Here is a 21,159-nt window from a genome sequence, read left to right as displayed (position 1 = left end):
AGGAAGGGAAGGAAGGGAAGGAAGGGAAGGAAGGGAAGGAAGGGAAGGAAGGGAAGGAAGGGAAGGAAGGGAAGGAAGGGAAGGAAGGGAAGGAAGGCCGGCCTTTGGTTTCTTGAGCACACTGGAGCACATGGTCTGGAACAGACTATTTGTTCTTTAGAAATATATACTACATGAAATTGAATTCAGAGTCAACATCTAATGAATGAGGTACATAGAACTTGGTCATTCGAGTTTGGTTAAGTCCCTTCTACAAAGAAGTATGTCAAAGAGTAGTTGTAACATATGGGAGAAATTCACAGGCTTTATACTTTATGTGGAAGCCAGCACATTGGTAAGTTTTCCGAATATCTGGAAATCTCATGATACTGTGGACATGGTGCTTCTGCCCCTTTGTGGATGGGCACCAGACTTCTGGGGTTGGGCCTGATCCTTTATGGTTTGCTTCTGCCCGTAGTCTACACTATCCTTTGTCCCAATCATTTAGAGAACAGTCAGGTATTCACAGATAGTTTTAGCCTTATTAAAGGTATTTTATTTTTTCTAAATATAATCATTCTCTTTCTTGTTTTATGTTTACTGTTTAATCAAAATTACATGTGTTCATAGCATTAAAATGAAATTTTTTTTTCTGCAAGTCTTATTAAAAAATTCCAGTAGCCTCTTCTCCCCTGTCTCCCAACTACTTTAACTGTTAACTACTTCCATCTGCTGACTTCTATTGATTATGTCGTTTGATTATACGCACATTTATATAAATAATGTGCTCATACTGTTCCAGTTACTGTTTTTAGTTCTCCACAGAAGACTAGAATTTAGAATTTAGGGCTATTTTTTAGCCCTCCCCCTCACTGTAGGCAGACTCTCTCTCTCCCTCCCCCCTTCTCTCCTCATATTCTTCCTATACAATTATATTATAATGTTGGTTTGCATCAGTATATGGTCTTTTATGTTGCTATTTAGTTGGAGAACACTATTTCCAACTGAGCCATATAGTGAACTATTGTTACATTTCCTTTCTTACACTCATGTTTATGTCCCTGGAGTTTGTGATCGTCCCTTCCCTTCCCTTCTCTCCCTTTTTCTTTCTGTAGAGGGAGTTGCTTAGTTTTCTATATGCCTATTACTAATTAATCCCTATATGCTTTACCATATATGTAAGTATCCTCTTAATAAACACACACATTCACTCCGCTATTGATTCTTCTGTTCTGAGACACTTCTGCAAGTGCTATGCCTTCCCGGCAGGATCTGAAGTTAATATTCTCGCCTTGACTGCTGAGATGCCCTTCTGGGATCTCCCTTCACCATCACCCTTGGAGATTCCTTTGGCTACTCTGTGTTTCATTACTTGGTTCCTGAACCTACTGTCCATTTTTTTTTTTATTTATATGTTCCTTTGTTTTATAATTTTTCTTCCTCCAATTGCTTCTTGCAAAAAGGTGCAAGAAAAGAAAATTTTGGTTTTTAAAAAAATTTTTTTTAAGAGAGGAACATTTGGGGACCTGGGATATCCAACCATGTCTTTATTTTATACTCTCAGTTGATGGTGTGGCTGAAGACAGAATACTAGGTGGCTGAAGCCAGAGTACTAAATGGCTGAAGCCAGAGTACTAGATTGCAAAGCCTATCCCCTTCCACATTTTGAAGCCATGCATTGACACGTGTCTCAACTTCCCAGCCTGAAATTGAGAAGTGCAATGCTCTCCTGAATCTTGATCATTTGTTTTTACTTTCTGAAAGCTTCATGAAACGTTTGTCTCTAGCGTTCTGAAATTGAACAGTGATGTACCTGGTCTTGCGCCTTTTCTCTCCAGCTTTCTGACACTTGGTAGTCCTTTTAATATGGAAACTCATGTACCTCCATTCTGGAATCTTTATTTACAGCATTTCTTGGATGGTTTTCTCCTCTCTGCTTCCTCTTTCTTTTTGAATGAAACTTCTATTGTTTGATTTTGCACCTCTTGGGTAAATAATCCATTTAAAAATATTTTTCTTTCGTTGTTCACTTACTTGCCTTTCCCCCTTTCAAGAAACTTTCCTTAGTTTTATCTTTCAACTCATTCACTGAGATTTTCCTGCATTCCTATAGTACTTTGTTTTTTCGTTTTTAAGATTCCTTTCTGAACGTTCCTTTATAAAGGCTTCCTTTTCTTGTTTCATGAATGTAATAATCCATCCCAATGTTTCTGAAATGATTTTTCATAACACTGTTTTCTCTTTTTATTCCAAATTTCTTTTTGTTTTTCTTTTCACCTCTGACTTTCAAGTTGGCATATTTCCTAAAATATCATCTTTGGATGTTTGTCGGTCTGTAAAGGGGCACTGAAAGCTCTTTGTAGGGAGGGCTTATTGTCACATGCTCCTTAGAGAGGAATCTGGTTGGTCATTTCAGGGTGGTGCTCATGATTATGAGTATTTCCAGGCCCCCTTATATCTTATCAACCAAATTATCCAGGAAAAAAACCTTCCAATCCACTATGTATAAGATATTATCCAGGCTGTCTGAATATGGCATTAATAGAAAACAAAATGGGGCACCTGGGGGGCTCAGTCAGTTAAGCATCTGACTCTTGGTTTCAGCTCAGGTCATGATCTCACAGTTTGTGGGTTTGAGCCCAGTGCTGGGCTCTGTGCTGACAGCCGCATAGCCTGCTTGGGATTCTCTCTCTCTCTCTCTCTCTCTCTGCCCCTTCCCTTCTCTCTCTCTCTCAAAATAAATACATAAAACATTTTTAAAAAAGAAAAAGAAATGAAGGTGGAGGTTATCTCACAGTTTGGTGCATAAACTTCCATTTAACACCTCTGTCTGTAGCATTCTTGGTCGTCCTGGAGCTCACATGTCTAATTCAAAGAAGCTAATTATGTGTATCTCTTTCCAACTCCGTGATCAGAGACTTTGTGTTGTTAGCTTACAATTAGCTTTGGTGGGAGTATTTATCCCTCTCTAGCTGGCAGTGACTACAAATGGTGTCCCTCGTCCCCAGTGCAAGCTGATCGTTAACAGAACTGGTGCTTTGTGGAACACGCTACGCCTTCCCTGAGCTGTGCCTGGGTCTTCCCTGTGCCAGAGCCCTCTGGCTTACCTTCCAAAAGCACACTTCTAGTCAACTGCCTGAGGGGGGAGGGGCGTGCTCCTGGGGTTATGCAGAATGGGAAGAGGGGACCTAGCATCTACCTGCCTCTCCCGTCTCCAGCCCTCTCTTCTCTCCCACTTTGAAAAGCACCTGGCACCATCGCTCCTGGTTTTCTGATGCAGTCAGGTTGTTTCTCATCTCTACCTGCTGCTGGCTTAGGTTTCAGCTTCCCAAGATCTGCCAAGTCAGTGGACATTCATCCATCTGCTTTGCAACATGCAAAATTAGCTTTCTGTGGTCTCCTCTTTGTTGAAGGGGTTTTATGTTTTTTTTTTTTTAAAAAACCCTTTACACTCCTTTTAGAGGTTTGAAGGAGGAGCTCAATCTGCCCTTTTATTTTTCATTTTTAATTAAGACATAGTTGACATATAATATTACATTAGTCTCAGGTGTACAACATAGTGATGTGACAATTATATGTATTATGCCCACGCTAAGAAGTTCAGTTGTCCTTTGTCACCATCCAGTGTTATTACAATATTATTGACTGTACTCCGTAGACTATACTTGTCATCCCCGTGAGACGATTTGTTTATTTATTTTACAACTAGGAGTTTGTACCTCTTAATGCTCTTCACCTGTTTATCCCATTCCCCCCACCTCCCTCCCCTCTGCCAACCACCAATTTGTTCTTTGTATTTGAGTCTGTTTCTTTTTTATCATTGCTGTTCTTTTATCTGTTCATTTGTTTTGGTTTTTAGATTCCACATATGAGTGAAATCATATGGTATTTGTCTTTGTCTTTGTTCATTTGGCATGATACACTCTAGGTCCGCCCATGTTGTCACAAATGGCAAGATTTCATTCTTTTCTATGGATTAGTAGTATTCCTCAGTGTGTGTGTGTGTGTGTGTGTGTGTGTGTGTGTGTGTGTGTACACTATCGATATCTATCTATCCTTCATCCATTGATAGAAACTTGGGTTGCTTCCATATCTTGGATGTTATGAATAATGGTGCAATAGACATAGGGGTGATATGTCTTTTTGAATTAGTGTTTTCCTTTTCTTCAGATAAATACCTATAAGTGGAATTGCCAGGTATTTCTATTTTTCTGTCTTTTTAATGTGAACATCCAACTGAAGACTTCATGGTGTATTAGGGACTGGCTGAGAATCTGAGGGGTCTGGACCACTGAAACACCCCTCCTATCCTGGGCCCACCCAGAAGTGCCTCTCGAGACCCCGGGAGGCCCCACAGCCAAGGTGGGCTTTCTTGTGCTACAGTTAATAGCATGCAGGTCAGCATGGCCCTTGGGGGCAGGCTCAGGACCACAGTCGTGAGGATGGAGTTACCATGGATATTTGCTAAGTAATTGCCTGATGCTATTCAGGGCTTGGCCAATTGCTACAAACTTGGTAACTCTGACTTCCTGAAACTCCGTCTTATTGGCCTTTGTAAAACACATACATATTTCCTCTTGGAAAAGTTTCCAAGTACCAGAGCGCCCGAAGAGATCCTGTGGATTTGAGCCATTACCTATTGGTCCATAAATTGGTTAGAATTTATTTGGCAATTGAGAAATAACTAATCTTGCTCCTGTTCCACGCAGCCTCAAGGTTCACACCATTCATCTTGTTAAATTCCGTTTCTCAGCTCCAAGAGGTAAGAAGGCATCTCAGCATGCATAGCTCTGCTGAACAAATGGCATTTCTGGGCTGATCACTTAACAAAAATGTGTGCTGGGCAAGGAAAAAGCCATGCTGGTTCCTTTCATTCTGTGCCCAGTGGCCTTACCAGTGGTGAGTGTAGGACGGCTGATTACTGAGGATTGGAAAACTTTTCCACTTTTCCTTACAAGGCTGGCAGTAGTTTCTGAGACAAAGAACATTCTTGGCCCCGCAGGCAACCATGCAGCGCCAATGGATAATCAGAAAACATGCTCTAAAGGGTCGGCCTGGACTCTCAGGAGACCTTGTTCTCGGGGAGCTGGTGTCCGACATGATGGAGGCACCAACTTCACTTCTGGGAGAACAGCTCCCCTGCTGAGGCCAGAGGGAAAGGCTTCTCTCCCCTTTAGAAACATCCTGTAAGTGTGGGAACCCAGGAGATCAAGGATTCCTGGATAAAAGCGGTGCCTCGCAGGGACAGGGGAGTAAGGCGTCCATCATATAAACGTGTGTGCTCGCAGCTCGATGCTCGTGGGCCCCAGCCTCCGCTCACCAGTTCCCAGCCATTTGCCTGTGGGCAGCTGGCCCTCTCTGAGCTTCATTATCTTTGATAAAATGGAAGTAATAATAAGAATTACCTGGGGGAAGCTGCGGGGCAGAGTGAAACGCAGGGAGCCCCCACTAAGAGTTTGCTGTTGTGGGCTGTTACTGTGGGTGACATGGCTGACCCCAGTCCTCTCAGAGTTACAGCAAGGTGGCCTCTTTGGAAGGGAGAGGTCAAGGGGCAGGGTCTACTCTCTGAGACAGTGGCAGGGCTGCTCCCTGAGAAAGCAGAGAATGACTGAGTGAACCTGAGGAAGATGCAGAGTTGACATTAAATATTTACGAAGCACCCAGAGCATGTGAGAAAGCAGATGGATTTCTCTCCAGGAACATTTCACTTAACTTCAGACAAGGCATTAAACATCCATCGGAAGCATGAACACATCCTCATGGAATCACTAATGAGGAGGTACCTTAGGAAGCATAATATCACAGTCTTCAGTGCCTGCCAGAGCGGAGTCTTGCCCTATCACTTTCTCTCCTCTGGTTTACACCCACACAGTTCACTGGCAGAGCCCTACATCTCGAAGACACGCAGCCACAGTGACAATGTATTTTGGCTTGAGCTCAGGCATGTTTCATCAAATACACACACAGAGCAAACATATTGTGTGGAAAGTTCCCAAGTTCAAAGCTGGGTGTGAGTTTTTGCTCATCGTTAGGCATTTTATTATTTACCTATCTATTTATTTAAAATTTTAAAAATGTTTATTCTTTTTTTCGAGAGACACAGAGAGCATGATTGGAGGAATGGCAGAGAGAGAGAGAGAGAGAGAGAGAGAGAAACACAGAATCTGAAGCAGGCTCCAGAACTCACGAACTGCAAGATCATGACCTGAGCTGAAGTTGGACTTTTAACCAACTCAGCCACCCAGGTGCCCCTTTAGGTATTTTAAATACATTTTGAATGGTGGATCTTCCTGTGTGTGTGTGTGTGTGCGTGTGTGTGTGTGTGTGTGTACAAGTGTATGTGTGCTAGTATGTATGAATGCATATGGATTTATACTAAGAATGGACCTAATTATTACCCCACTTCTGCTTTTAAGAGCAGTCACTGCTACCCCAAACATCTCTTTGGATTCCATTACATCCTATGCAAGGCACTCACTAACCTGATGTATACCTTAGCATAAAAATCTTGAAATTTTCCATGGAAGATAGTAAATAATTAAGTAGCACTGATCCATATCTTATGATACTGCCTCTTTGCTTCTTCATCTATATAGTCATGAATTTTTTTTCTTTTTAAAATAGACTTTACTTTTAGAGCTATTTTAGGTCTACAGCAAAATTGAGCTAGTGGTATAGAGAGTTCCCATATACCATCTTCCCCCCGACCCCCATTATCAACATCCACCACCAGAGAGGGACCTATGTCCCAACTTATGAACCTACACGGACACATCACGATCACCCAAAGTCAAGTTTACTTTGGGTTCACTCCTGCACACTCTATAGGTTTTGACAACTGTATAATGACATGTGCCCATAGATTATATTAATGGGTTTTTGGCCTTACTGAATTGAAAGAATAGGACACCAATACAGGTTTTTCTCCCCAGGCTCTACTGGGAGAAGCTCCCCCAGCCAAGAAACACAGAGCTGCCCTTCAACTCAGAGCATGTTTTAATGATATAATAAGGCTCCAACTTAAAAAACAAAATGTCTCCACAGACGCCTCCCATGAACACTGTCAGTGACTGAGTGTGTTTCCCGGGACTGAGCGGGTGCCATTACTCTTCCCCCTGTAACCAATCATTCAGCCTCCCTGCTTTTCAACCATTTATCCTCAACCACGTGACTCCAGTTTTACCCATGGTCAAGCTCGCACACTGGCAGGTTAGCCTGAATGGAGCCCTGACCCAGGCCTGACGCTGTGGTTATTTCTGCCTCTTTTCTACTTCCCTCCAGCATTGCCCAGAGCCGGGGGGTCCTTGGCCATTCTTGTGCCTCTCCTCTCCTGCTCCATGCGTTATGTGTTTTTGGTTATTGTCCCTTAATTCTGGAGCGAGCTTGCTCTCCTCACTCCCTCTCAGGCACCTTTCTTGTCCTCAATCCATGAATTTCTTCTTTTTCCTCATGGAAAACATGCTCTGGACATGAGACAAAGCAACTTCTACCTTCTTTCCTTAGGTGCCCAAACGGACACTGGTTTTAATGCTCTTTCTTTCCTCTCCAGGTATCAAGGGCAGAGAAAGCTCTGGTTTTCATTGGCTCCATTACATTATTATAGTGCCAAATATCTCCTAAACTATGACCAATGTGAGAAATGGACTATTTCATTTGCAAGCCGAAAAAAGCAGGTAAATATGAGCATTTCTTTATTTAGTTAGTAGGAAAAAATCATTCTAGATTGTCCATGTGGGACCATTCCTAGCCACTGGTGGGCTATTGCTTTACACTCAGCCGAAGTTACAGCACCGGGTGGGGAGGCATGATTATAGAAACAGAGTTAGGGACAAATGCCAACATGAACATGTCTTATATAAACAGAGCTCAAATTACCTCCATACATTCTGAATTTAGAAATCTCACCAATCCACAGATGAAAAATATTCTTGCAAGTATCTAAGTCTGGGATAATATAAAGTGAATGGACAGTGCACTGAGCACTAGAAGCACTGTTAAGAATTTCTCATGCTTTGTGCACAGGCTTCACAAGCAACCGAAGGAACAGTACAGCCAATCAAAGTAGTTCATTTAACTTTTCAAATGTCCAGATGCTGTTTTTGTCTATGCTCCTGTTTGGATAACTGCCATTTTGTTCCCTTTCCAATAAAACCTGGTGTGCAAAGCCCCCCCCCCCCCCCCCCCCCGGAGCTGCTGCTTTTACCTTGTTCCTCCTAAATTATCCAAAACAAACAGGGCTCTTTTGTGGTCCATGGTATGCCAGGAGCCTCCCGAGTCTGGCTGCAGACCCAAGGGTTGCCTTTTCCACAAAGAGATGGCCAGTGTGGCTTTTCCTGAGAAAAAGATGTATCCAAACCCGAAGTAGCCCGTAAGGCTTCATGTTAGTCTTACCCACCTCATCCTCAGAAGTCAATAACCCCTACTGTTGATGGGTGACTGGGCGTGGTCCCCCGGGAACAGACCCATCCTAGGCATCCCGGGTTGCTGCCCTTGGCTTTGGGCAGGAGGGGAGATTAGCCATGCGTTCTAATGAAAATGGCAGAACATAGTTTTGGATTTTGAACAGGGAAAAGGCCTTCGGTAAAATTAGAGCTCCAGGCAACCTCTTATTCCAATCATCCTTGCGACATATAGGGTCCTCCCTCGACGGGCCCACCACACAGATCTTTCATTCCCCACTGACCAGTCGTAAGGCCTCTTGATCAAGCGTAATCCCTGGCCAACAGCAACCTTCCCTTAATAAGTCATATTTTTAAGCTGCAAATGTCACTTCATTCTGAATGAAGAGTGAGTTTCATACGTGATGATTGGAAGGAATATTAGAGAAGGGTTTTAATATCTTGTCCATTATGGGCTGGTTTTGTTGTTAGAAAGCTTTTTTATTTTCTTTTAAAATAAAATTTGAATAGAATCTTACACGGAAGGCTGCTATACACATCACATAAAAGTGTAAGTGCCCTGGGGAAAACCAAGGTAGATCAATTGTTGGGTCCACCTAGCCCCGGAGATAGGCGTGCTGAAGCCTTACCTTGGGGCATGATCTGAAGAACTTGGACTCAGATGACATGTCAGGCTCTTTCCTTCAACATACTGTTATTTCATAATGTACCTGCACTGTCCAGTCTCAAACACCATCTTGTGCCCATATGTTTTAGTTGGTTGGTTTGCATATAAAAATAATGCCAACTCTTAAGTATACAGATTGGAGGCAAAGCTATGAAGATATTAGCTAGCAACCACTTACAAAATAAAGGAAAGTACACAGTGATATCAAGACCCATACACTCACTTTACATGGTGAGTTAGCGCCCCAGATATACAGGACAGAGTGCCCTCAATCGTCTTGGTTCCTTTTCCTTTGTCAGTTTCCCCTTTCACTTTCTTCTTGCCATCCTCTGTTCTTTCTTTTCTCTCTCTTATACTCTTTTTTCTTTTTTTTTTTTTTTTGGCTCCCTCCTTCTGTCCTTGATCTTCCTTGATCTCTCTCTCTTGTTTTCTCTTTCTTTATCTTTAACACCTTTACTTTATTTCTTATTATGTTCACTTTTTGCATTTTCTCAGCTTCTGTCTGCTCCTTCAGTATCAGTCAGGCTAGGATAGGTTACACGGCAGTAACAAACATCCCCACAATCTCAGGTGCTTAAAGCAAAAAGTTTATTTTTCAGTCGTTCCGCATGACCATCATGGTTTGATGGGGGGCTCTGCTCATTGTAGTCATCCAGGGATCTAGGCTGATGCAACAGCAGTTTTCTCAAATGCTGTTAGAACAAAAAAAGGATGAGGGATGCATACATTGTCTCCAGAAGCTTCCACCTAGACAGGAGATAACATGTCATCTGCCTCCTATTGCATAGCCAAAGCAAGTTACACAGGCATACTTCAAGTTGGTGGGCAGAGTGCACTTCTACCTTATGCTTGTGAGGTGAGAAAATCCAAGCACACACAAACGCCCCAGATGAGTGTCACACTCATTACATAAACTCTGCAGATCTAGTCCAGATTCCTCCTGCTCCTCTGCTCCTAATCTTCTTTACCTCCATCCCCGGCCCTTGCCCCCCTCACTGGTCACTGATTGAGGCCCCTCTCTTCCTTAGCCCCTGCCAGGCACTGGTCTATTCCAGTGTTGGTGCTAAAGTCGTGTTGCTGAAGGGTCCTGTGGAACAGACTCTCCCTCTCCCCATTCTACATGGCTTCGTATTAATAAGCATTTAGACTCTTTCTCCAAAACCATCACTTAGCTGCCCTAAAATAAGTCACGGCAAAACCATTCGCACTATACTTTATAAATATATAGTAAGGGAGCAGAGCAAAAATGTAAGAAGTGTTACTTAGTATCAATTATAATTATAATGAATCCAGAGAAAGAGCTGCATTGTAAAATTATAAGGAAGTCTCTGAGGTAAAGCCAATCCTAAGCTATCCATAAAACCGTGTCTGAGAGCTGAAGAAAGGCAAGTATGTTTTATTTGAATATAAATGTTACTCACTTCATCTGCTTAGTCAGATAGCACTGGGGCCCAGTAAAGCAGAAGCTAAAATGCCACTATACCTGCTCCTTTGCCCCAGCTTGCTGAAAGTCATGTGCAGTTTTGAATCTTAGACCTCTTTCCTGGATGGCATCCAATGGGATAGGGCTACTGAGGGATTTGTGAGATACTGATAGCAGGAAGGTTCTTCACAAATGCCTTTGTGATACCTGGAGTGCCGTGGCTCACATCAGCTAAGGGCTACATGGTATGATCAGAGACAAATGGAGCTGAGTGGTCACATGTAAATGGATGCTTCTATGAGACACTAAAAGACAAAGAAAACTTCTCAAACATCTCCCTCAATGTTCACCACATTGACACAATTTTATAACTAGACAATTACTCCTTTGAGAACTTTATAGTTTTGTTTTTTTTTTTCAGTTTTCAGAAGAACCAATAATTAACATTTTAAGGGAGGTGCAATAATTAACATTTTAAGCCATCACTGACTACCATGGTATTTCAGGGTTACCTGATACCATAAATCTGGACCAGGTAGTAAGTGAGAAGTGAAGAGTGCTCAGTCTTGAGGAAGTAGTTAGTAATTCTTGGGAAACCAGAACCAAACCCAAAATTTACCACCTTCTCATTTATTTTCCCCGAAAAACATCTCTGATTTTTCTCAAGGCAAACTAGAAAATTTTGTGATACAGAAACAAAACTAAAATTTCCAAAGCGGCATGTGAGTCCTATTCCTTGGGCCACTAGAGATATCCCAGATTTCTCCTTAAGGTAAGTAAGCATGTTTCAACTTTCTGGTGAGTGTCCCTTCCGGTTGTTGGTTCCAAGATGGGGACAGGAAGCTGACGTGTGGAGGTCAGGCTGGGAGGAGATGACCCCAGGCAAGCTGAAGATACACAGCAGTGCAGATGTGGGGGCATGTATGACCCATGCTGGGCCGGCCCATGACTATTTCAAGTTCATGGGCCGTGTATGGGGAGGCGTGTCTGGCTTGTTCGACTCCAGGTTTTGAGGAACTGAGACCTAATAATGATTGAGTTTTCACAGTAATTCCAAATACTGTCAAATACACAGCTGGGGTGGAAATTGTTTTTAAAGGGCTAGAGACAAGATGCCTGCATTCAGTACTTCATGATTCTATTTAGAATTGAGAAGCCAGAGGTGAGTACTTGGTTTCAATAAGACAAGCCAAGTTCCATTCTTTGTAGGAAATCAAGTCCTATTGATTAATAAATGAGAAAAATGCAGAATTACTAATATCTTATCTCCACTAAAGTTTCTTGCTAAAGCAACCACTTTCTACTGTTTTGTATACAATTAAAATAAATAGTACAGTAGTCATGTGCGTTAATTCTCGTTAAATGAGAAAGCGAGCATCCCTTGGGCTTCCACCTCCTTTTCTTCGCTTCCTTTTTACCCTCCCTATGTAGAGTTGTTACTTAATTTTTTCTTTTTTGTTTTGCAAGTCAGTCTTCCCTTCAGCTTAGTTCCATAGATGACCAGCACTGGCGGCGCCTTATTTTAGGGAGCCAAATACACGGAGCTGCAAAACCCAAGGGGAAAAGGTGACGTGGCTTTGGCTGCCTCTGTCGGAGGGAACGCTCCATTGTCCCTGGGTCACAGCTCTCCGGGCTCTGCAGAAGCCTGCTCTCCATCTCGGAAACAAACAGCCTCCGGCAGGTCTAGCTAGTAACTCCAGTCCTGCTTGGGAGGGACTCATGACACAGAGAAGGTGAGTCAGTGTGTAGTCCTAAGAGTTCACACTCCCTATCCCTGCCCCTCCCCCCAGGCTTTGACTCTGAACCGCAGCAAACGATGTATAGACTCTAAGGGAGGAGTGACAGTGTGTGTAGACTGTAGTGGGCACAGATGCTTCAGCCAAATTGGAGGCATAATATATTTACATCAAGACAGGAGAAAAAAATACGTGTGCTACTTTTAAATAAAGAATATTCAGCATACACAAAAACTGAAAGAATTCTACCATGTATTACTGCCTCTAAATAAATACTACTTTCTCAAAGGAACTGACACATTGGATTTGGGGCATTTTCCTACTCGTATGAAGATGGCTTAAAATAGATTTGCATTTCAGGTTTTTTTTTTAATCACTGAATGTACATCATGTCATCAGACCCATCCTATGAAATGCCATCCTAGGAGCAGCTCATGAGACCCTGTTGCTACAGCTGTGCCTAAATGTCACATGTAGGACAGGTGTGAAGAATGATTTTGATCACAACTTAGGGTCAAAATGATTACCTTTGGGTTCTTCTCCCATAATAATCTTTCCAGAGAGCTCATGGTTTAACTGTTTGTTCACAAATAAAGCATATTATTTTTCTTTTTTCCTTAAAAATTTTTAACGTTTATTTATTTTGAGAGAGAACGATAGAGAGCAAGTGGTGGAGGGACAGAGAGAGAGAGAATCCCAAGCAGGGTCCATGGTGTCAGCACAGAGCCCAACGTGGGGCTTGATTTCAGGAACTGTGAGATCATGACCTGAGCCAGTAACAAGAGCTGGGCACTTAACCAACAGAGCCACCCAGGTGCCCCAGACATTATTTTTCATAAGAGAACAAAATGGAGTTTTTATGATCTAAAGATGGAAAAGTATAGCCAATATATTGTCCGAAGCAAATGTATTTTCTTTATAAAAGACAATGCAAAAGCCTTTCTGGACATTGTTTTTGTCAGAATCTGCCAAATCAAGAAAGAGAATGGGATGGGCACACAGAGCGATTCTCAGAAGCCAAACCGAAAAGAAAAAATGTTAAGACAGATAAACATTATGTCATGTTTCTGAAACTTCCTGATCATCCTTAAAGTAGACCATCTGTCCCTGATGACGAAACTCACTGGATGAGACCTTGAGGAATGTAACTCTTTGTAAAATTTCTGAAACATTGAATTTGTTCTCCAGTATTCCAACTCTGTAGCAAATCTGTTACCCAGATGTAATTTTAGAAGCATCAGAGCTCTTGGCTCCCCGAAGGAAGAATTTCAATTTAGAAAAGGCATTATAGACTAACAAGAGAAGAATGCTCAAAACCTAAATTACCCCAAACAAACCAGGACGCAGCATAAGGAAAGCAACTAGAGAATTCAGCAATAGGCCAAGGTGAGTTCCAGCCACTCTTACCACTGTGGGGACAAACACTCTGACAGCTCACAAAAATGGAATTCGGCAACATGACCCAAATGCTGAGCATATAGTCTGGTTTTGATGAACAAGTCACCTTTTGCCAAGTATTTTACTAAGGGTCACTTAGCACATGAACAATTTCAAAGTCGACATTCACCGAAGGGGTGTGTGTGCGCGCGTGTGTGTGTGTGAGTGTGTGAGTGACTATGCATCACCAGCCCTCTACAAAGGGGCAGATGGTACTGAGAAAAACGAAGTTGTCATGATAGGACGCATAAACAGAGTAAGAATGGGAGAGGCCATGAAGGTTCAATAAGAAAAAGCCTGGGGGAAGCACAGGTGAAATGGTGGAAGACGTCAGGAGGTGACGACGACTTGGAAAATTCTGCAGGGACAGTGCCAAGCAATATACTCCACATAACCCCATGAGGAGTGAGAGAATGGATCCAGCCTCGAAGTAAGGAAGCAGATGAATGCAGCAGCCATGAAAACAGGGGAGGTGAGGGGCCAGAGGAGGGGATTCGGGAGGGGCAGAAGGAGACCAACAGCTGACCCTCTAGCGCGCTGGGCAGCCTCGTACTCGTACTCACAGCTCTCCTGTGGAAGCGCATGTGCGCTCTGGCTCCAGGCACCCTCAGTGCCTCACACAAGTTTCCCTCCATGTGCTTCTTAAGCTGGAACACAGCACCTGAGAAGGTTCTTCCCACTGCACGTACAACAGCCGGGCACAGTGGTTTGGAAATCACAAAGACTCACCAAAATGAATCTGACAGGTTCACAATATGCCTAATAGCCACTGTACATGTGACAATTAGGTCTTATAAATCACTACATTGTTTTTGCACCACTAAACCAAGGTGGTAATTTTCCATTTCATTAGATTTATCAATCACCATAGTATATAGTATAATGAGCACCATATACCCATTACCAAGAATAAATGGTTATTAACGCTTTGCCACATTTACGTTAATATTTTTTGGATATAGTATATAAAATAAGTTTCATGACATTTTACTCCTAAAGACTTCAGAAGCATCTCTAAAAACTAAGGACATTGTCCTATGTAATCACCATCCCCTTCTGCATCTACCAAAATTAACAATAGCACCTACCTGTCATATAGTCCTTGTTCCGTATTCAAATTTCCCACACTGTCCCCCCAAATGTGTTTTATAGCTCATTTATTCAAAGTAGGATCCAATCAATGTCCACAAATGGCATTTGGTTATTACATTTCTCTTTGGATCTCGCAGGCCTCCTCCGCATTTCCTACCTCTGCCTTGTTATTTTTACGTTATTGAAGCATGTAGCAGAAGAGGTTAGTGGGGGGCCTGGGGAAGGGCCACCTTCTGGATTTGTCTAATTAACTTGCTCCTTGAATCATTGCCCATAGTTCCTACATGCTCTCTTTCCTGTAAGCCGGAAGTTAGATAAAACCCTGTTCAAACAGTGCTGGTGAAAAGACTTCATTGATGTTGCTGCATGCTCCAGAGCAACTTGCAGCAGGACCCACATCCCACAGATCATGACACAAAGATGGATCGCTGCGTTAAGGTGGTCATCGGAGCTACATAGTTCTGGCACCCACCCCCCACTCCTTAACACCCAAACCTGCTTAAAGTACTGCCGCCCACTGGCAAGCTTTCACGTGCTTCACCAGAAATAAGCCCGTGTAATTGGCAGCAATAAGTGAAAGCTATAAGTATTCATAGACTTCCAGCACCTTGGACGCTAAGGGCACAGTTATAGTTAAGAATAAACTAACTTAATATCAGCTGCTCTTTGGTTTGGTGGGAGGAAGGAGGGCAGTGAGCAGCAAAGAGAACACAAAGGAGTAGAAATTTCATGAGAAATGAAGAGATGAAGAGACCAAATAAAAACAGGAATTTGGGGAAACTTTTTCTTTAAACTCAGAGAGTGATTTATCATGGGACCTGACAGTTTTGACTCTAAAATCAGGACACAGGGATTCACCAGCTCTCATTGTCTGACTCTACTCTTGGGCACCTAATTTAACATCACTGGGCCCTCCTGCCTCATCAGAACCTACCAATAATAAAGGCATTTCCCTAGTTGGGTCTCTGGGCAAATCAGTGTGAGAAAAATGCTCAGCACTGCGCCAGACACGCAGTAAGAGCGTGGTGGACAGAAGTTGCTACTATTGCTTAATCTTGCACTGAACTAAGGAGCCATTTTCTTGTCCTGTATTTTCCCATCAAACATTCACAGGAGACTTTTTGAGAAAGTGGAGGGTGAGGGAAAGCTATCGGAAGCAGTGGCTACATGGGGGTCAGGAACGTTTGTCCAAAATTCTCCAAGGATGGGTCAGGGACAAGTGGGGAGGGAAGCTAAAATGGAAGCCATCTTTCCCTCAATGACACAGGGCCAGAGTCTCTTCTCAGATACAGAATTTCCTTGGTACTCTTCTTCACATGTGGCCATGGTGTTGACAGGACTCAGTGGGCCCAGAGCTCTATCGCTACCTCCAAGCTCCTTAGGGGACATGACCTGAACTTGGCAGGTCTGAAGGGAATACAGCTTAATGGGCAGTTGATGGTACAAAGTGACATCAATGGACCTAGTAATGAGCCTGGACAAGGGCAGTGAAACAGAACATGGTGAAATGTCATGGAGAAACATCGGTACATCTACTGTGGGTGCTCAGAGGGTCAGGCCCATGATGCAATGACTTCTCTTTCCTCTGAAGCATTTGCTTTCCCTTCTGCCTCAAACGGCTCCATGGGTCCCTCTCAGACAGGAAATCTCATGTTCCTCTGGGACATTCATAATGCGGTAATTCATTTCAATAATCAAGGCACTCTGCATTCTGTAAAAGGGAAAACCAATGAATTCTACCACTTGCAATTTTGCTCTGACAGGAATTAATGTGGAAGGTTTCTTATTTTATTGAGCCACCCACAAAAGGGAGCAGAGAAAGCCTCAAATTCCTCTAAAAGCTCGTATTCCAGCAAAATAACCCAGATAAACATTTACACTTCAGCTTTAAGATAGTTTTCCCAAGTGCCATTTTTAACTTTCAGTGCAGCATAATCTTATCAGGATGGCTGATCACCATCAGCTCCTAGAAGAAGGAGATGGTTACTAGACACTTACCCTGCTACCTCATCGCAGTGACCCTCATCCTGGGATGGGGACTCCCAGGAGCTTTAGAAGGTGACCTCAGTGAGAGACACTGTTCCGTGCAATGAAGATGAAGGACACATGTGGGGAGGGAGCAAGCCGAGGGGAGAGAGGGGAGGATGCTGCAGGTGATCAACTCTGCCTCCTCCTCTCTCCACCCATGGCAGAATGGGAAGACGCCCATCTTTCATCTCATCAAGACTCATCAGACCAGTGCCATCTGGTCACCTGTTCTTCAGGGACAGCCTCCAGGGACAGCCTCCATTTCTACTGTGTTAACAGGCCCTGCATGCAGCAGGAGAAAGTCAAAAAGCAGCCAGCAACTGGGACCCCTTGGCTACTCTCATCGAGGATACTAATGGGCATACACTACACACTGAAGGGGTTGGTTTGTTTTAAATGACATCTTATGAGAATTGTCGTCAATTAAAAAATTTACTACCTAATTTGGTCTCTTCTAGGGCTTTGGGCCAGTCCACAGACTTCTGGAAGCCTTTAGAACCTCTACAGTATGTAAGAGCATGGTCATTTGGCCTCTTGAACTCCCCCTATCACCTAAGCACGGGAATGAGCTTGTGGAAGGTGCTCAAATATTTCTTGCTGGATTGAACAGAAATGGTCACTCATGTGCAATGAAGTGTTCCACAATAATTTTCATTAGTTGAATCATACATAACACTAGTTTCTTCACATGTCCCATTTTACTGACTTTTTGAAACAACAAAACAAACAAAGTAGCTATTACCCCCATTTGAACACGAGAAAAATGAACACCACAGAGTTTTCACACATGTAGAAAATGCTGGAGCTGAGATTTAAATACAGGTCGATCTAGGTCCATACCCCAAAGTCTAAACACTAGGAAAAGGAAAGAAAGAGAAAGTGGGTAAATGTCAGTCTTGCCCTCAATGGACTGATAATCTCACCAGGAAACAAGATACACTCCCATGAAATAGTTGTTAACATGGAACATAATAAATGCCTAAAATAGGCACTGTGTTCAGTTCGCAAGTGTTTCCAGAGGTCAAAGCTGGTGTCGATTAATGCACACAGGATGGTCAGGGAGGCAATGGGGTTTAAGGTGGGGTTCAGAAGACCACCATATTTTTGATGAATGTCAGTATAAGGAGTGGGCTTTGAGTGAGAGGGGAGGAGGATGGTAGAACCACACTTTCAGACATGGCGACTAGCTCTGCTCAGGTGTGATGCATCCTGGGGGCTGAAGAGCATGGGAAATTACAGGATGTAAGGGAAAGAAGTGGTGAATGAAGGAGTTACAAAGCTCAGTGGATCTTAAAGGAAAAGATGAGGTATGCAGATTTAGGCAGAAAGAGCTATAGCATGGTGAAAGCGGGGTTCCAGGATGAATTGTCAGGTGGTGGTGGGCAGGACTTACTCCAGGCAGGGACGTAGAGGCAGAGAATCTTTCAGACTTCCAGTCACCAGAAGGACTGAGGAACGACAGAATACCTTCCTTAGCCATGCCGAGTGGATTTGGACAGCTCCATGGAGAAGGTGCGGACATTTGCCGTGGCTAGGACCAGAGTTAGATATGGGTAAATATTTGCTTTGCCTGGAGACGATGGATTTTTAATAAAGAGAGTGTGACTCATGTCACAGAGTGTACCAACAATTCAGGAAAAAGCCACTTCAGAAAATGCCAGAATGGCGGGTAGTCTCTCTTGATGTGCTCTCAGGAAGGATTTGCACACACACATGTGCACACACACATATTTTCTCCTCCCAATGGTTCCGGCACCATTCTATCCTATGGGGTCACTATGGCCCTGACAGGGTCTCCTGGGGACATTTTGGGTCTAGTTTCCAGAATCATTCCAGAGCCCTTGTAGATCACACTCCCCTGAAAGCTGTGCAATGTGTTGGTTGTGATTAGAGAATGCTGAGGACCAACCAGATCGTGTTCTATGACACCCTCAAAACAAAACTCGCCATGGTGTCTGCAGAGAGCAGAATTCTATGATGGTCCTATGGTCTCCATCCCTTGGTGTCATGTCTTGGGTAATACCCTCCCCCCTCAGGTGTGAACAGGACCTAGACTTGCTTCTAACCAATGGACTATAGCAAAGTGATGGGACGTAGAGACTCTTTCCTGCTGGCTTTGAAGAAGCAAGGTGCTATGTTGTGAGAGGGCCAGATGGCATCCACCATGAGTGGTCTCTAGTTATTAAGAATGGCCCCCAGCTTACAGTCAGCAAGCAAATGGGCACCTCAGTCCTACAACAATAAGGAGATGAGTTCTGCCAGCAACCCGAGTGAGGTGACAAGTGAATGCTTCCCTATTTGAGCCTCCACGTAAAAACCAGCCTGGCCATCATATTGATTGTAGCCTTGTCAGACCTTGAGCAAAAGACCCTTCTACACAGTTGGGGAGTTCTGACCTGCAGAAATTGTGAGATAATAGAAATGCATTGTTTTAAGCCATTATGTTCATGGTAATTTGTTATGCAGTGAAAGAAAGCTAGCATAGCCTTCATTTTGCTATCTTCCCATAGGAAGCCCAAGAAAGCTCTGGTAATACAGGGAGTCTGAGACTTCCAAATAAGCTGGAAGAAAGGAGGATGACCTGGAGTTAAAGCTGAGGGCATGGAGTCCAAATCATGTCAAAGACTGCTGGCTATGAAACCTTGGTCAAAGTGGGAGTCCAGTTCTCCCACCTCTAATGAGACAGAATTAGATGAGAAAGTTCTTCCAACTCTAATAGATTCTGATTTAAAACACAGATGAATGAACAAATTTAATATCTGTTCAACATCTATTGATGTGGCATGCTAAACATTACTGTATTCTGTCTCATTTAAACTTCAGAAAACATTGTGCTCATTGTTATTATTACAGTCGCTTGGAGAGATAAGTAAACTGAGGTTTGGAGAAGTTTAATAATTTGCACAAGACCACATGGCTTGAAAGTGGTAGAGCCTGGAATCAGTCTTACGACCTTTTCACTGTATTATGCTGGACCAGTGCCTGGGAGAAAGTCTACTCAACTATTTAACTAGAAGCAATCAGGGAAACAGAGGAGCAGAGAAACCTCAGGAAGTGACTCAGAGTTGTAATAATCAAGTGGAGACCTATGTAAGTGGTAATTCAATCTGACAGCTAAGACTGAATAGATTCCAAGTGATGGCTTTGAAAAAGTTAAATCACCAGGAAAGTTCATCAGAGGTCATTTTAGAGTGGAGAGAGGAGAGAAATTAAGATTTTAGGAGACTATTTCCCACCACACACTAAACACTGATTGCTCTAAATGGCTTTCTATGGCCCAGACATGTCTCCTCAACTTTGGGTCTATCTCTGCAGCCCTCCTGGTGGTCCCAATTTCCAACCTGACATGTCCCCAAACCAAAGTCATCCTAGTACCCAAAGTCACCTTCACTGTAGGCCCCCTACCCTGGTTAAACAATTGATGATTTACTCATATGGCTTTCATCCCCAGTAACTCCCTTTGCTATCCCTGACTTCTTAGTGGTCACCTAGACCTCTACCCTATGGATTTCCCCCTCCTAAATGCTTTGAATCATTGCACATGTTATTACTAACTCAGATTTCCATTACTTCTCTGCTGGGTTATTTCAATAACCCCTTAACTTATTTCCCTATCCTCCAGCCCACCTCTCCACCCTTTCCTTACACAAACCCATCTTCTGCATTAATTCCAAGGTGAACTTTCAAAAATGCAAGTCACCACCATATTTAAAGCACTTTAAAGACGCTCCAGCACTAACTGGATGCATTTCAAACTCCTTGATAAGGCATGCAAGACACTTCTTTCCTGGCTTTTGTCTCCTTGTACAACCTCATCTCCTACCCCAATTTCTCTTGTCCATTTAACTCTATTCTTACCATATCTATATTGTACTCCATTGTCTGGGTCATTCCCTGCAACATCTTTCTATGTTTTGTCTACCTACTCATCAGTTTAAGGCTCAACTCAGGCATCTCGTCCTCCATGTAGTCTGTTTGTGACTCTTCCCTGAGTGCCATGGTGCACGTCTCCAGGGTATCACTCACATTTTACCCTAAGGACTGCCGTTCCCATAGAAAATCATGTCCATGATCCCCTGGAGACGTACAGCAGAGGAGCATCACACGCCATCCTAAATGAGCTTGGTCACTCTCCCACTATGACTACAGTGTGGTAACTGTCTCCTCTTCGAGGCATTAAGCTAAGCTTTTAAACTGTAAAGGCCATGTCTTATTCATCTTTGAATTCTTAATGCCCATCTCAGTGTCCTACATACTGTAAGCCCTCAGTAAGTCTCTGCTGAGTAACTGACTAAGTGAACAGTTGGATGAAGTCATCAAAAGTCAGCCTGTGAAAGGGCAAGAACCTAAACTATACATCCAGATTTAGAATCCAGAAAAAAAGGAAAGTTTCTTGAG

The 21,159-nt window shown here is 43.1% G+C and overlaps 2 long non-coding RNA genes across 3 annotated transcripts in view; both read right to left on the bottom strand.

The window, feature by feature from the left end:
- Positions 1–7,653: 7,653 nt before the first annotated feature.
- On the bottom strand, positions 7,654–9,385 carry LOC120220346. The gene is made up of 2 exons (XR_005525544.1): positions 9,269–9,385; positions 7,654–8,312 (listed from the first exon to the last, which is right to left on the bottom strand). It is a non-coding gene; the product is annotated as an uncharacterized LOC120220346 (long non-coding RNA).
- Positions 9,386–9,618: 233 nt separating this feature from the next.
- LOC120220352 overlaps positions 9,619–21,159 on the bottom strand; it is a 31,868-nt gene continuing 20,327 nt past the window's right edge. Inside the window, exons 2-4 of one of the 2 annotated variants that reach the window (XR_005525547.1) lie at positions 11,639–11,688; positions 10,676–10,773; positions 9,619–9,737 (exon numbers count right to left, since the gene is read on the bottom strand). This is a non-coding gene — a long non-coding RNA (uncharacterized LOC120220352). The remainder of the gene's footprint in view (positions 9,738–10,675; positions 10,774–11,638; positions 11,689–21,159) is intronic. The other variant, XR_005525546.1, reaches the window with a different exon arrangement.

This window comes from Hyaena hyaena, unplaced genomic scaffold, assembly GCF_003009895.1.
Source record: "Hyaena hyaena isolate Hyena2069 unplaced genomic scaffold, ASM300989v1 scaffold_693, whole genome shotgun sequence".
In the NCBI taxonomy this organism is placed as follows: domain Eukaryota; kingdom Metazoa; phylum Chordata; class Mammalia; order Carnivora; family Hyaenidae; genus Hyaena; species Hyaena hyaena.
Note: the sequence above shows the minus strand (reverse complement) of the source record. Positions and strands in the feature narration are given on the sequence as shown.